Source organism: Sciurus carolinensis, chromosome 6 (assembly GCF_902686445.1).
Source record: "Sciurus carolinensis chromosome 6, mSciCar1.2, whole genome shotgun sequence".
In the NCBI taxonomy this organism is placed as follows: domain Eukaryota; kingdom Metazoa; phylum Chordata; class Mammalia; order Rodentia; family Sciuridae; genus Sciurus; species Sciurus carolinensis.
The window spans coordinates 74,267,275-74,285,155 of record NC_062218.1 but is presented as its reverse complement, the minus strand read 5'-3'; positions in this window follow the sequence as shown (position 1 = coordinate 74,285,155).

Below are 17,881 nucleotides of genomic sequence, written 5' to 3'. Positions count from 1 at the left end.
ATTGTCATAATTTCTTTCTTTTTTTTTTTTCCTTATAGAGTTGTTTAGCTTTTCCAAAGAGACCATTTTAGCAGATATTTCTGGGTTTTTTTACTCAGTTCTTCTCACCACTGGCCAAAATTCACCACTTAACTCCCTATACTTAAATGTAGAATCTGTCATCATGACTTGGCTCATATTATATTTGCCCAGATAAGGAGTCATTCCACAGTGATCAAAACATAAAGAATATATATATTCCTTCATTGATTAAACTATGGATTAAATTGTTAAGTATTTAATGTATGTGGCAAACACTGTTCAAGGTATTTGGGATATAGCAACAAACGAAACCGTCAATGTCCTTGCTCTCACAGAGTGTGCATTTTGGAAGCACTGTTAAGTCAACAAATTATATTTTAAACATTTTAGACTGTGCTCCTAATAAATATATGACTTAGATATAAATAAAATTAAATGAAAATTCCCATGATTTTGGAAGTGAGTACAATTCTGGAGCTAACTTGCCTCCAAGCTTTTTCCAATTTTGAGCTGCGGGATGCCACTGAGCTCGTTATTAAGAGCAGTGGTGTCGTTCCACAATGATTATAAATGATCTAATATCTTTTATTATTTCCTGGGTGCTTGAAACTCCATTAACTGTTTTACATGAATTTATGTATTTCTCATAATAATTCTATAAGCTAACATTTTTTATCACACCCATTTTTTGCATAAGGATACAGAAGCTAATGACATCCATGAGTAAGTGGCACAACCTGGATATGAATGAGGTGTTCCCAACTACCACACCATATAAGCACCCTCAGTAGGATTTGAAAACTAGCCACCATGTTCCATGTACTTTTAGTCATTGATACCACCCATGATTATCTTGGATTTGAGTTAGACCTCCAGTGATCCATGTGCCTTTTAGTCCTTACTTGCTCTTCAGCTGAATTTATGAAAGGCCCTTAGACTAGTGTTTTATTAAGTTCTAGTTCTTAATATACACCAGGTCAATTAGCTCCCACAGTTACCACCACATCATTGCCAGACTCACCAGAACAAACACTCTAAAAGATGAATCCCTAAAAGAAAGCAGTAACTTAGTTATAAGTGATACTCACCTATCCCTTTGTGGTCATATGAGTCAGTTTCATCATGGCTGGCATTATTATTTTCCTTGGTCATCAATCAACAAGTGGGCTAAGGAAATGAACAGACACTTCACAGAAGAAGATCTACAAGCAATCAACAGATATATGAAAAAATGCTCACCATCCCTAGTAATAAGAGAAATGCAAATCAAAACTACCCTAAGATTCCATCTAGCCCCAATTAGAATGGCAATTATCAAGAACACAAGCAACAATAGGTGTTGGTGAGGATGTGGGGAGAAAGGTACACTCATACATTGCTGGTGGGATTGCAAATTAGTGTAGCCACTCTGGAAAGCAGTGGAATGGAACCACCTCAGAAAAGCTTGGAAAGGAACCACCATTTGACCCAGCTATCCCACTCCTTGGCCTATATCCAAAGGACTTAAAATCAGCATATTACAGAGATACAGCCACATCAATGTTCATAGCTGCTCAATTCACAATAGCCAGATTGTGGAACCAATCTAGATGCCCTTCAATTGATGAATGGATAAAGAAACTGTGGTATATATATATATATATACAATGGAATATTACTCAGCCATAAAGAATAATAAAATTATGGCATTTGCAGGCAAATGGATGAAATTGGAGAATATCATGCTAAGTGAGATAAGCCAATCTCAAAAACCCAAAGGATGAATGATCTCGCTGATAAGTGGATGATGACACATAATGGGGATGGGAGGGGGCAAGAATGGAGGAAGGAGGGACTGTATAGAGGGAAAAGAGGGGTGGGAGGGATGGGGGGAAGAAAAAATAACAGAATGAATCAAACACCATTACCCTATGTAAATGTATGATTACACAAATGGTATGCCTTTACTCCATGTACAAACAGAGAAACAACATGTATCCCATTTGTTTACAATAAAAATAAATTTTAAAAAAAGCTCAATTCTCTCAAATCATTCATTAGCACTCCTATTCAGTTCACACATATTTATGAATGTGATCAAATACCCCATCCCACCACAGCTCCAAACTGTTTTGAAGTTCTCTCTGAAATAAGGCCTGTCAAACCTCCTGTCTTCTGAGCATGAATTTTGAATATTTCATTTATTGTCTCATTCTAAGAAAACTCTGACTTGCCCATGAAAGCTCTGATTCTCCTGTATCTCTTTGCTGTGGTCACTAAAACTGAAAGTGAAGTAGATATTTCCTTTACTTTTTTTATCTCTTCCAAAAAAATAATTGTTCTCTTTCCCTCAAAACGCCAATTCTTCCCACTCAGACTATGAAATTATAGTATTTTTTTAACTGTCTACCAAAGTTTTGTTTATCCTTCAGTGAATCTATCAATTGATTAATTGATAGAAAAGCAAAACTAGTGTATGTTTGTGTTAGATAGCTTTATGTTACTCTAAAGACACTCATGAATATAATCTCAGCTACTCGGGAGACAGGCAGAAGGATTCCAAGTTGGAAGCCAGCTTCACCAATTTAGCAAAGCCCTCACCAACTGAGAACCTGTCTCAAAATAAAATAAAATAAAAAGAACTGAGGTAGAAGCTCAGTGGTAAAAGTGCCCCTGGGTTCCATCCCTAGTAACGCAAGCGTGCGCATGTGCACGCGCACACACACGCACGCGCGCGCGCGCACACACACACACACACACACACACACACACAAATGATAAACCAACTTAAAAGGAGAAATATTTATTACGGCTCACTGCTTCAGTGTCACTCCATTACCTGTTGGGCTGGTTGCTTTGGTCCTGTGGCAGCACAGTACATCGTAGCAGAAAGCTCACGATAGAACAGCCTGCTTATCTCATAGCAGCCACAAGCAAAGAGAGAGGAAGAGGAGGGCCAGGGTCCCAATATCCCCTTCAAGGACATGCTCCTTATGACTCAAGTCCTCCCACTCAGCCTCATCTCTTAAATATTTCCACCACCTCTCAACAGTGCTAATTTGGGGTCTATGCCTTTAACACATGGGTCTTTGGGAATATTCAAGATCAAAACTATAGCAAAGGTCAAGAGAGAAATGGGAGAGATTAAACTATAGTGAGCATAGACATCCATTCTGAGGAATTTTGCTATAAAGAGTAGAGAATGAAGAAGTACATAGAAAGGCTGTAAGTCAAAACATTTTTTTGTTGTTGTTAATGAATCATTTTGTGGTGATTTTTATAATAGTGTGTGCATATGCTGGTAAGAAATTATTCTGTAGGAAGGGGAGATAAGAGATAAAGGGGAAATTTTCTAGAGCCATATCCTTGAGTAGGTAAAGAAAGAATCTAGTACATTTGTGGTAGAATTGATTTTAGCATCTGATTCATCTCTTACTCTATGCTTATGATCAATTTTTATTATTTTAACATCCATATAAATGGTATTTTCAAAACTGTGGCCCTCATGTCTAACCAATTATCTTGTCTTCTCCACTCCAACCCCAGCTCTCATAATCCTATCCTACACATTGTAATACAATTATAACTGTATGACTGCCAAAGTTTAAACTTCAAGTATCCTTATTTCTAAAAATTTCTTAGACCCTTTGAGAAACACATTCCCTATAGCCTTTCCCTGTCCACATTCATGACGTTTCTTCTTTCCTAACTCAGATTACATTCCATCACTTCAGTAGGTAACATCATTATAATTACTCCTTAGTTTACAAATCTCTTCCTTCTTCTGCCATACTTTGTTGTCAAAACTCCAAACTTGGTTAAATCCACTATGCAAATGAAGTTTGTGCAAAAAAATAATAATACATACAAAACTGCAGTGAAGATTTCACATACATACATAACCACAAATATCAAATGAACTGACAGCAAGGTGGACATTTTTATTATGTTTCCCTAGTTAAATTACTTTCCCACTCTCCTAGATTACTTAACTTCTACATTCTTCTTAGATGATTATTCTGTCTTGAATGATCAAACACTTTTAGGAAAGAGTCTACCAACTTTCCTGCAATTATTTCAATGGCTACGATAGTCTGCTCAATACTATACTCATTTTACATTCCCACATGCCTCTTTCCCTCCTGCACCACCTATTTATCCATCTCTGCTGGGCCATTTCCATCAGCATAAAATCATGCTGTTGTATCTCTCCATATGTGTGCATGAAATATTTATTCAATAAATGTAAACACTTATGAAAACCCGACTTATTTTTGTTAAGTTTACCAACAATTTCCACAGTTCCCAGCCAATAATTAATGAATGATTTTATTTCAGCACTTCTTTTTTCATCTTAATATAGGTCATCCCGTCTAACTTCTTAGAACACTATTTATTTCACTTGGGTTTCTTGCCATTACTATTACTAACAATCTAATCACCTTCTGTCTTATGTTCTTCCAATATAAATGTTGAGATATTCCAAGGCTTAATCTTCTCATCCAGCTTCATCATTCTGAAATTCATATTTACATTTTGACTTCTCCTGAAATCCAGGCCTTTTTCATCAACTTCCTCCTCAATATTGCCATTACATATTTTTTGTGTGTTCTTCAATACAACACAGCTGAACAGAAATTTTACTCCATCTCCTTAAGTCGTTTTCACCATTGTTTCTCACCTAGGTAACTGGCACCATCATTTGTCCAGTTACATGAAATGATACATTATCTTTTAATATTTGCTTTTCCTTATTCATATCTACCTTTGATATATAACCTAAATTTAATTACAGCTCATTTACCTCCATGGGCACCACTCTATTCCAAGTCATCTCTGTCCCCCTTCCAACTACAAAGGTCTCAAAACTTATCTCACGATTTCCACTCTTTCCCCTGCACAATAGCCAAAGTGAATTTTTCTCTATTGTGTCACAGTTTATTATTAACCCATGCAAACTCTTCCATGGTTTTCAACATATCCCATCCTTCTTTTCACCACCCAACATTTCCTAATATGCTCCTCCTTGCATGCTACAACTTATCCACAGTGTCCTTTTTCTACTTCCTGGAATATGTCAAGATTTATTCTTACCTTAATGCTTGCTATTCTTTTAATCTTGAACAAGGCCTTAATCTTCTTTTTTTTTTTTTTTTTTTTTTTTTTTTGCGGTGCTGGGGATGGAACCCAGGGCCTTGTGCTTGCGAGGCGAGCACTCTACCAACTGAGCTCTCTCCCCAGCCCCTCTTCTTAGAACTTGCTCATTTATTTTATTTGTGTCTATATTCAGAGATCATGAACTTAGAAAGGCTTTCCCAAACCAACCTATTTTTGGTATTTCCCCTTTCATGTATAGTTCCTTTACATGAATCCATTTTTCTTAATTTATAACTACTATAAATTGCATTAAGTGATTTGCTAATTTGAGTAGTTTCTGTTTTTTACTCTTTCATTAATTTGTAACTTCAATCCATTATGATCTGATAGAATACAAGGTAGTGTCTCTATCTTCTTGTATTTGCTGACATTAGCTTTGTGGCATAATATATGGTCTATTTTAGAGAAGGATCCATGTGCTGCTGAGAAGAAAGTGTATTCGCTCTTGGTTGGATGGTATATTCTATAAATGTCTGTTAAGTCTAAATTATTGATTGTGTTATTGAGATCTATGGTTTCTTTGTTCAATTTTTGTTTGGAAGATCTGTCCAGTGGTGAAAGAGGCGTGTTAAAATCACCTAGTATTATTGTGTTATGGTCTATTTGGTTTCTAAAATTGAGAAGGATTTGTTAAACATACATGGATGAGCCACTGTTTGGGGCATAGATGTTTATGATTGTTATATCTTCCTGATTTATGCTTCCCTTAAGCAGTATGAAATGTCCTTCTTTATCCCTTCTAACTAACATTGGCTTGAAGTCCACATTATCTGAAATGAGGATGGATACTCCAGCTTTTTTGCTGAGCCCATGTGCATGGTATGTTTTTCCCCATCCTTTCACCTTTAGTCTATGGGTATCTCTTTCTATGAGGTGAGTCTCTTGCAGGCAACATATTGTTGGATCTTTCTTTTTAATCCAATCTGCCAGTCTATGTCTTTTGATTGATGAATTCAGGCCATTAACATTCAGGGTTATTATTGAGATATGATTTGTATTCCCAGTCATTGGGTTCATATTTAAAATTTTTGACACATCTTGGTTCCTCCTTTATTTGACAGTTCCTTTAGGATAATTCCTCCCTTTGCTGATTTGCTTCTTTGTGTTTTATCTCTTCCTCATGGAATATTTTGCTGAGAATGTTCTGTAATGCTGGCTTTCTTTTTGTAAATTCTTTTAGCTTTTGTTTATCATGGAATGATCTTATTTCATTGTCAAATTTGAAGGTAAGTTTTGCTGGGTATAAGATTCTTGGTTGGCATCCATTTTCTTTCAGAGCTTGAAAAATGTTGTTCCAGGCCCTTCTAGCTTTTAGGGTCTGGATTGAAAAATCTGCTGATATCCGTATTGGCTTCCCCCTGAATGTAATTTGGTTCTTTTCTCTCACAGCCTTTAAAATTCTGTCTTTATTTTGTATGTTAGGTATTTTCATTATAATGTGCCTTGGTGTGGGTCTGTTGTAATTTTGTGTATTTGGAGTCCTATAAGCCTCTTGGACTTGATTTTCCATTTCATTCTTCAGATTTGGGAAATTTTCTGATATTATTTCTTCAAATAGATTGCTCATTCCTTTGGTTTGTTTCTCTAAGCCTTCCTCGATCCCAGTAATTCTCAAATTTGGCCTTTTCATGATATCCCATAGTTCTTGGAGATTCTGTTCATGATTTCTCACCATCTTCTCTGTTTGTTCAACTTTGTTTTCGAGGTTAAATATTTTGTCTTCAATATCTGAAGTTCTATCTTCCAGCTGTTCTATCCTATTGGTTATGCTTTCTATGGAGTTCTTAATTTGGTTTATTGTTTCCTTCATTTCAAGGATTTCTGTTTGGTTTTTTTTCAATATCTCTAACTCTTTATTGAAATGATCTTTTGCTTCCTGAATTTGCTCTGTTAACTGTCGATTGGTGCGATCGTTCAATGCCTGCATTTGCTCTTTCATCTCATCGTTTGCTTCCCTAATCATTTTAATTATGTACATTCTGAACTCCCTTTCTGTCATTTCTTCTGCCATGCTGTTGTTGGATTTTATTGATGTAACATCTAGATTTGTTTGGGGCATTTTCTTCCCTTGTTTTCTCATATTGTTCAGGAATCAGTGGGTCATTAAGATATTGCAGATTTCCTCTATCAACTTATAATGTCCCTGAAGATTGCTAGTATATCCCCTCTTATCCTTCAGTAGCCTGAAGTCTTGGAGGAAGTTGATAATGCGGAGCTCCACAAAGAAGCTGCCTCTCTAGGGCTGGTGACCCTCAGGTGGCGTATATTCCCTGCTAGTGGGCAGAGGTGCCTCCACTTGTTGACCAATGGTCATTCAAAGGGGAACTAGGCTGCAGGCTGAGGCAAGGCCTGTTTGTGCCTGTGTCTCTGGCTTTACCGTCCCTGTGGGAAAACCTCCCCCGGCCGGGAAGAGTCACTCGGTGGGGACGTCTCGCTGGTCAGTTGCCCTCCTAGAGGTTCCCCTCAATCTACAACTACCACCTGGGCTGGGCTGTCTTCCTCTGCAACGATCCCAGGGGCCCGGACCTACGTCCTGGGCCTGGGAGCCTCACCCTTCACAGGCGAGTCTCCTTAGGCTGCCTCTCCCAGAGAATCTGCCCGCCGCCCTGGAAACTTCGCTCCGCCCCTAGGCGTGTCTCTGTGTGGCTCTTCCAGCAAGAAGCCACCTAGCTCCTGGGACCCTGCTCTGCACCAATCGCCTGGCTATGCAGCCCCTCCCCTGAGCCACCACCTGGAGCCCCGTACAATAGCTCCGATACCCAGAGACCCGCCACACACCTCCTCCTCCGGACAGCCGCCCGGTTTCCGACGCAGTCACTAGGAGTCCAAACAACTCACTTCGGGTCTCCTCCTCCCGCCAACCACCCGTAGCCCTAGGCAGTCACTCCAAGTCCAAGTGACCCGCCCTGTTCCTCCTCCTCCTCTTTGGGGTAGCCCCCCGGGTGTTCAGGAGCGGTGGCTCCGAGACCAGGTGACTCACCACGCTCCTCCTCCAGGCAGGCCACCGGTGTTCAGGAGCGGTCGCTTTTAGTCCAATCAACTCACCACTCGCCTCCTCCTCTGGCAACCGCCTGTGGTTCTGATGCAGTCACTCCCAGACTAAGCGTCCCACCGCTCTCCTCCTCCAGGCAGGCCACCAGTGTTCTGGAGCAGCTGCTCCGAGTTCAAACAGCTCGTCACGCAGCTCCTCCTCCGGCAACCGCCCGCGGCTCTGATGCAGTCACTCCCAGGTCAAGCAACACGCCTCGCTCCTCCTCTTCCTCCGGGCAGTCCCCCGGCGCTCAGGAGCGCCCACTCTGAGTTCAAACAGCTCACCACGCAGCTCCTCCTCTGGCAACCGCCCGTGGCTCTGATGCAGTCACTCCTAGACCAAGCGTCCCGCCGCGCTCCTCCTCTTCCTCCGGGCAACCCCCCGGTGTTCAGAAGCGGTTGTTCTGGGTCCAAACAGCTCGCCACACAGCTCCTCCCCAGGCAGCCGCCCGGAGCCCCAGCGGCTGCTCGAGTCCAAGCGCTATGCTGAGCCGCCTCCTCTACCGCTAATTTGAGATGTTCTTCTGTTTCTATCACTGGTATATTATCTCTTTGAAGGCAAGAACTCATTGCCTAAAACCATTTCTAACACTTAGTAGGCATTCAATAGGTTATTTGCTAAATTTATAAGTAAGTGGATAGCCTCAATTTCAAAAAATAATTCTTCTTAATGGGAATATTTTAGAATTAAATCTTAATTCCCCTTTTAGTGCTAATTATTATCTGAAGAGCAACTTCATGTTTTTCATTTTGTATGGTAGATGTGAACAACTTTGCAAAGTATTTTGCATATCATTCCAATGTTTTTGCCATAGAAATATAAATGCCATAAATCAGCATTAAAGATCAAAAGTATTTAGTTCATAAATCGAAACACGGTGAATGTTTTCACTTTAACACAGTCCTTACAGAGCACAAAATTAGCCAGCTCTTCAATATTACAAAATACAATTGAGGTTGCTGCTAAGGGTTAAACATAATTTCATTGAATTCAGCAAAAGAGGAAAACCTTGAATAGTCTTGGATGTCACACAGTCAACAGAGTTTCCAGAATACCAATGCTGTGATAAAAACTTATGCTGGGCATTTTGTTTTGTATGTGAAATTTATAGAAAATGAAATAAAATTCCTTACAAGTAAATTTATTGTTCATTTGCTGCTTAAAATACATTTACATGAACAATTCTTAGAAACATCAGAATAATATATAAATTAGAATATGTTCATAAAACCTAGCAACATATGTCATGAGATGGAAAGGGTAAACCTAAAAATTATTTCAAAAGAGGGGCCAATTTAATCATAAAGATAATTTCTTTTTTAAAAAAGTTATCAAATTAACGCAAGCAGTGAAGTAAGTGGAGGCAGTGGGAGAGGTGACGTTTCCAGTAGAAGAGAATAATAATGTCACAAGGAAACAAGTAACCTGACTATCCAATTTGAGAAATAGAAAACTGGTCTAAAAAAATGGAAAAATGTGAATCTTAGCAAGGTCTTAATACAGGAAAAAGATTCTAGACTTAAGCCAATTTCTGCTCCACTTTCAAAAATCAGAAAAAAGATGAAAACATTAGATATAGTAGGTAAATTTTATTGTCTACCAAGGTTCTCTATGGTTACACGGATTCCTGATGAATAATTGTCTATCTCCCTTAATGACAAACTAAATAACTCAAACTATCCTGCTGATGTCAACTAAAAAATGTAGAACCTTTTTTTTTTTAAATTTGGAAAGTAAAATGTGCCTGAAGCCTTAGAAATTAACTCAATAGTAGAAAATTTCAGGGGCAGGATCCTACGGAGGACAGAGGCCTGGAATAATCCCAAAATTCAGGACTGATTTACCTCTGAAGATAGTTAGTATTCCTGGAGAAGAGCACTGAAATTCTGAAGGTCAATTGTATTGCCTCACATACAGTAAGGTTTATAAAGTGCATTAATCCTGAGTTCAGTGATCTTTACAAATGTACACACCAAATAACCACTGCTCAAATTAAGACAAAACATTTTCTCACCCCATGAGTTTCCTCTCATACCCCTACTCACCTACATAACTATTATGTTTTCTGTCATCACCCATTAGTTTTGCTTATTCTCAAACTTCATAAAAAATGGAGTCTTTGAGGAGATAATAAAGTTTTAAAAAGGTCATTCATATACCCCTTATCCAAAATGTCAGGTGCTTTCATAAAGAGATAAAAGTTAAAGATAAAGAGAACCATTATGTGAGGACACAGAGTGAGAAAAGATCATGTGACCAGTGTGATGCATCTTTATTCTGAACCAAGAAATCCGTGGATTACCGTCAAAGTCCAGAAACAACAAGAGGCAAGGAGATACTTCTCACAGTCATCATAGAAACCATGAGCTGCATGACACCTGGATTTCAGATTTATAGCTTCTAAAAACATGAGACAACAATTTACTATTGAAATATAGAAATTCTTGGTACTATGTTATAGTAGAGTTAGGAAATTAATAAAATGTACAGAAAAAATATTTGAAGGCATTAGATAGTATCCAAAGCAGGCCTAAATTTAGGATTTACCACCTTTAAAAGAAGATAGGCACAGGTTAGTTCCACATTTACCTGGCTTTTTCTCTGACAGCATTTTCCAGGTTGATGCCACCATTCAGGTAATAGAATTCAAACAGAAAAGAGGATTCTTAGTGCATTGATGAAACAAATAAGAACTCAATAGGGCTAAAAGAATGGGTATAAATTGAGGAGAAATGCAAAGAAGAGGTAACTATGTAAGAGGGAGCCCCAAAGTATGTACATGAATTCCCATGAGTGTACGCCAGAAGAAAGCAGTATCTGGCATAGTTAATATAAGAACCCAGAAACCACTCCCGACCGGGGAACTCACATAAGAGGGTTTATGAAGCAAACAGAGTGTCTCCCTGCAGGGTAAGAGAGAAAATAAGAGGAAAAGAGAGAGAGAGCATGCAAGAGAGAGTATGAAAAGTGAGGAGAGAGAAAGAAAGTTAGTAGGAGAAAGCATGAGAAAAGATGGCGGGAGAGCTATCCTTAAGCAGTTGAATTCCTCCTGGCTAACAGGGGACCAATAATGGAGAAGGATACTTGCAAGCTGACTGAGGAACCAATAGCTAGCTAAGATGTTCACAGACTGACAAGTAGTTGGGAGGCGGGGAAGTGACTGCAACCAAAGGGCAGGGGGAGCAGCTTTATATTATATTACAGTTAAAGAACTTAGAAAATGTTCTAATAGCTACCTGACACTGAGATAAAGTTTGGAATTCAAGTCTCATTGATTTAGAGGAACTCGTTAGACAATTTAGATTTTAATTAAAACCCTGGAAAAGCCTCATCCTAATAGTAGGGGCCATACTAAATTAGATCTGTTCTTCCAAAGTCTAAAATCAACCTGTGTAGATCAAGGTAATCTACTGCTACTTTATCTGCTACCCTCACCCCAAAGATCAAATTTTTTGGTTGAAAAATAGATTACAGAGCCTCTAAATTTTATCAATTACAATATCTAGCATCCAGTAAAAAATTGAGACATGCTTTAAAATATAATTGATTGGAAATCACTTAAATGACAGAGGAAAAACAGAACTACAGATGGTACACAAACTTAAATCAGTAAAACAAAAATACTTGAATATGCCGCTTCAGTTTATTCAAGAAAATAAAGCAATAGAGAATTTTAAGAGAACATTGAAGTCTACTTTGAAATCCAGGGGCTGAAGTTGTCGCTCAGTGATCAAGTAAGTGCTCAGCATGCATAATGCCCTGGGGTCAATCCCCAGGATACCACCTCAATACTCTCCCCCCACAAAAAAAAAAAAAAAAAAAAAAAAAAAAAAACCCAAGTACACCCCAGAACTAAAAATACTTTTCAGTTCATTTGGTGAATATAATGGTAGATTGGTCACAGCCATAGATAGAAAATTAAAATGAAGACAATAGAAAATATCCAAATATCCAAACTATCACAGAGACAAAAAAAAGAAAACAATAAGACATGATAAAATACTCTAATTTACATGTCATTGGAATCACAAAAGTAAGGAGATTATGAAGCACAAGAAATAATTGAAAAGATGATGTTCAGGAATTTCCTAAATTGGTTAAAGACTGATTTGGGAAACTTGATAAATCTCAAACATGGCTTTTCAGCAAAGTACTCTCTGACAGCCATGTTGATTCAGTCATTTCAAAATTAAATGTTGATTGTTTACACTGAACCGGGGATAAGGCATACACCACTGAGTGAATAGTGTCCCTATCCTCACTGAGCTTGTAATCTAACAGGAAATACACACATTAAAGATTGTCTATAATAAAGAGTGTTTTCATCATGAAAGATTAAAGTTCTATAAAAATGAGTATGTGACTAGGATATGATTCATTATTGTGTATCCACAACTGTGTTTATGATCGTTGCTTCAAGTTGTGGAATTTCTTCTAAAATATTTTAAAAGACTTGTACACTTTTCTAAAATGATTAAGTTGCAGCATATATAGAAGGTTACTCTCAAATGTCGGTAATCATGAAGACATAGTTATATCCAGTAGTCTAGGCAAAGGATGACCTGCTACATGGGAGAGATAAATCACTGGATAGAGATGAGGAGCATAGAAAGAAAAACTGACCCTGCTTTGTTACTGATTGTGTAGCAAGGACAGTAGGGAATCAGATACCTTCAATTTGACATGCATAATTGAGGACTATTACAAAAGACGTGGATTATAGAAGTGGAAAGAAAGGGATGGATTTTAGAGACCCTAAGATGAACTGGAAAGCTCTCTATTCTAATAAACAGAAATGAATATTTAAACAGAAGTTAAATCAAGATTCACGATAGAGCTAAACAATCATTTCTTCCCTACCTCTGCTTCATAAAGTATTTTTCTTGAAAATTTTGGAGAACTGACCATCTAATCCATTAGTATTATTGCTTAGATCAATCAATTTTAGCCTTATAGTCGTGCAAAATATTTAATACACTGGTATAATTAACACATCTTTGAAAGATTGATATTAATTGAATCAAAATCAATTTTTTATTTTATTTTTAAAAATACATTATAGAATATTCCTAAAACAACTTGATTGGGGGAAACATAATTTTAAACATTTTATCTACCATAATAGTGACTAACTACTTGTCTACTCAGTTAGCTCTTTAGACTCAAGTTATTTGACTTAAGAAAGAAAAGGAGAAAAAAATAGAGGAATATGTAACCTTTCATGCCAAGAATGAATTAACTAACAAAGCCACCAAGTTTGAGTTATTTTCTTCAATTACTATCTCCCAAAACGATTTTCAATCACTTTTTTAAAATAAAATTTATCTCTCTGTCTCTTCCAACAATACAAAATTTCAGAATATAAAACAAAAGTTTAATCAAGAAAACAAAATCAACCATCATGCCACATCCAAACTTAATTCTTATTAGACTTCTTGTGTATTTCTACTCCTTAACAAATATATTATTAGTACAAATTCATTTAAATTCTTGAACTATTTTTCTTTCTTCACATGAATTATATATATTTAAAAGTATTTTCCATTGCAGTAAATCTCATTTCAATAAATTACATTGCATTATGTAGACATACCATAATTTATTTGCCATTTTTCTTATTTTGTTCTCAAATTTTCACTATTCCATTATTTATAATGTGAATTCAGTAAAATTATACACTTGGGATTCATAAATTTAATCATTTGTATTTTACTTTCTGCTATCCTTGAAGAGAAATTGAATGATAAGAGTCATTTCTGCCTTGAGCTTTGTGTTGAAACAATCCATTTTTAAAAGGTACATTTACATTTCAAAAGCCTTTCTTATGTTCTTTTTCTTATCACAAAGTTTAGCATTTAGACATTTAACAAAAAATATGCCTGTTGGACTATTTTCATTTCTGCATTTCAGTATATAGAAAGTTGTCCCTCTCTCTCCTGTTTTTTCCTCATAAGTCAGAGTATTATATTTATGGATGTACCATAATTTATTTAACCTGTGCTCAATAAGGTTTTCATCAATAATAAAAACTGTTTTTTTTTCCTATCTTCTACTACAGCACTCAATGCTTCAATAAATAGCTTTGTAAACCTTCATATACTGTGCACAAGTAAACCTATAGGACAGATTTCCAAAACATGATTGCTCAGTAAGTCTATAAGTAAATTTGTAACATGCATGTACATCTTCTTGAATTTGTGTTAAAATACTCTCGCACACAAAACAATTGATGCAAGGATTAACTTGTATAGAGAGTACATGAGCTAGGTGAATGGGAAATAGCATGAGATTGAATTTTTTTTACATTTTATAAATTTACAATTTCTTTATTGTGATCCTTGCATTTCATTTATTCAAAAAGTAACTTTTAAATGCTGATCTGTCAATACATCCTAATAGCCCAACACTGCTAGCAGGATTGAGGTCTAACGATGTTACAAACCCCGAACTGGTACTTGTGTGGTCCCTGTGCTCTAATTCACTGAGTTTCATGGCATTTAGACATGTACAAAGTACTAGCCAATTCAAGACATGGTGTGGAAATATCTAGAATAAACTAGAAAATGGTCTGGAACACTAATTCCAAGGCATTGCCCACAGGCAACTACATATTCACAAATCCCCAAATGTTACAATGAAATCCTAAAAAGAAATTATGACAGAGAACATTTTTTAAAATGCCTATCACTATGAAAGTGTTGAACAATGTAATGGGAGAATTTGCCTTTCCCCCATGGACAGGATATTTACATGTAAAAATAGCCATTCATTGCTCACTTTAGGACATTCTGGGTAGAGTATCAATTGTTTCCCACAATGAAAGCAGTGATTTCTCTAGGAAGAACATCCTCTGCACAGTAATTTCTCTCCATTAACATTTTAATTTTTTTTGAAAGGGGAGAGAGAGAGAGGGAAAGAAGTATATTTTTATGCCTTAAAATGAAGCTTCTGTCTTCACTTTCCCAGTACCCTCCATCCAGGTCAGGTTGAGAACCATGGAAATGTAAGAGAAAGCTATCATTTAGTTCTGCAGTGTCACAACCTCATGACTTCTAGTTCTGCTTCTTCCTTCCTTCATTTTTCCTGTTTTGAAGCATGTGGCCATATAGCAGGTAGGGCAGGTATGGAAGCAAACTGAATATCGACTTGAAAAGTTCTTAGGATAAAACCTCTTTTGTTATAGAAAGAGATACAAACTATAAAAGAGTTTGCTATAATTTGAAATTAAAATGTGCCCAAATTAGCATATGTATCTTCAAACAGATAAATGACACCTATCAAAGACAAGGTTCCTGAATGATGGATCAGAAAGCTGGCAGAATTCTGAGAACTAATAAGCTTTCAATACATTGTTCCAATATACTTTCTCACCAAAACAGCACTCCTGGAAGGAGCCTGAACAGTGAGCCGATGTCCTATTGCCACATCAACTTTTAGAAGCAGGGAGACAAACAAGACAAAAGGAGGCAGTGCTACTTTAGGAAAAGGAGGTAGGAATTGAGCTATTTGGCAACTCAATAAATTTGTTGGCTTCACATAGCTCATTACTTCTATGTCATGAAAAATTCTTTTCTCCACTACCTACTAATGTAATTGTCACATACAGTGACATATAACCAGTAGTACGTAGCCCATCCTCACAGTTTTCATACACCCCAGTGACATGCTGGTAAGTGTGCAGCTCCTTCTCTCAGAAAGAAAAGTCTACATCTAAGTATGTACACAAGTTCATTATAAATTCTACCAATATAAAGTTAATCAGGAATATCATTTACAAATAATAATCAATAAAATAAAGTTGTTTTAGTCAGATTTTTTGTCCACTGTGGCAAAAAGACCTGACATAAACAATATTTAAATTTTTAAAAAATTTTTACAGACTGCATTTTGACTCATTGTACACAAATGGGGTACATCTTTTCATTTCTATGGCTGTGCACAACGTAGATTCATACCATTTGTGTAATCATACATGTACATAGTGTAATGATGTCTGTCTCATTCCACCATTTTTCATACCCCCCCTCATTTCCTTCTACATGATCTAAAGTTCCTCCATTCTTCTTTCACCTTCACTCCCTTATGTATCATCGTCCGGTTATCAGGGAAAACATTTGGCCTTTGGTTTCTTGGGATTGACTTATTTCACTTAGCATGATATTCTCCAGTTCCATCCATTTATCTGCAAATGCCATAATATTATTATTCTTCATGGCTGAATAATATTCCATTGTGTATATATACCACAGTTTCTTTATCCATTCATCTGTTCAAGGTCCTCCAGGTTGGTTCCACAATCTAGCTATTGTGAATTGAGCTGATATAAACTGATGTGGCTGTGTTACTGTAGTTTGCTGATTTTAAGTCCTTTGGGGTATAAACCGACCTCTGTATCCCACCCTGCACAAAACTCAACTCAAAATGGTTCAAGGATTCAGGAATTAGACCAGACATGCTGCACCAAATAGAAGACAAAGTAGGCCCGAACCTTCATCATATTGGCTTAGGATCAGACTTCCTTAACAAGATGCCCAAAGCACAAGAAATCAAAGCAAGAACCAATAAATGGGATGGATCCAAACAAAAAAGCTTTTTCTCAGCAAAGGATACAATCAATAATGTGAAAGAGAGCCTACAGAGTGGGAAAAAATCTTTTCCACACACACTTCAGATACAGCATTAATCTCCAAAATTTATAAAAAACTAACAAAACTTTACACCAAAAATACAAGGAACCCAATCAATAAACAGGTCAAGGAACTGGACAGACACTTTACAGAAGAAGATATACAGGCAATTAATAAATATATGAAAAAGTGTTCAACATCTCTAGTAATTAGAGAAATGCAAATTAAAACAACTCTAAGATTTCATCTTACTCCAATTAGAATGGCTATTATCAAGAACACAAACAATAATAGATGTTGGCATGAATGTGGGGAAAAAGGTGCACTTTTACACACTTGTTTTCCTTCATTGCTGGTAGAGTTGCAAATTGGTACAGTCACTCTAGAAAGCAGTGTGGAGATTCCTCAGAAAACATGGAATGGACCCACCTTTTGACCCAGTTATCCCACTCCTCAATTTATACAAAAACAGTTTTAGAGAAGGAAAAATTCATTTGAGGCTTACGGATTCAGAGGTCTTTGTCCATAGATAGCCAACTCTGTTGCCATGAGCCTGAGGTGAGGCAGAACATCATGGCAGAGGGTGTGGAGGAGAGTAGTCAGGACCTTACAGTCAGGAAGCGGAGAAAGACTAAGTTTGATTCACCAGATACAAAATATATATGCCCCCAGGGACCCACCTCCTCTAGCCACACCCTACCTTCCTACAGTTATCACCCAGTTAATCAAGTGGTTAATATATTGATTCAGTTAAGACTCTCTTTACTCAATCATTTTATCTCTAAACTTTCTTGCATTATCTCTCATATGAGCTTTTGGGGGTCACCTAATATCTAAACTATAACAATTGAATAATGAAAACATATATTAGAATGTACTCATTTGTCCATGATATGTAAGCAATTTTTCTGAATCATAAAATAGTTTTCAAATATTAGAAGAATATTTTCTCAACTTTTGTGGCATTCACAATGTATAAGACACAAGCAAGGCACTTAAATTTAATTTTTATGATTAACAGTTTTCCATCATTTACTTAAGCTTATACAGTCAACAAAATAATGAG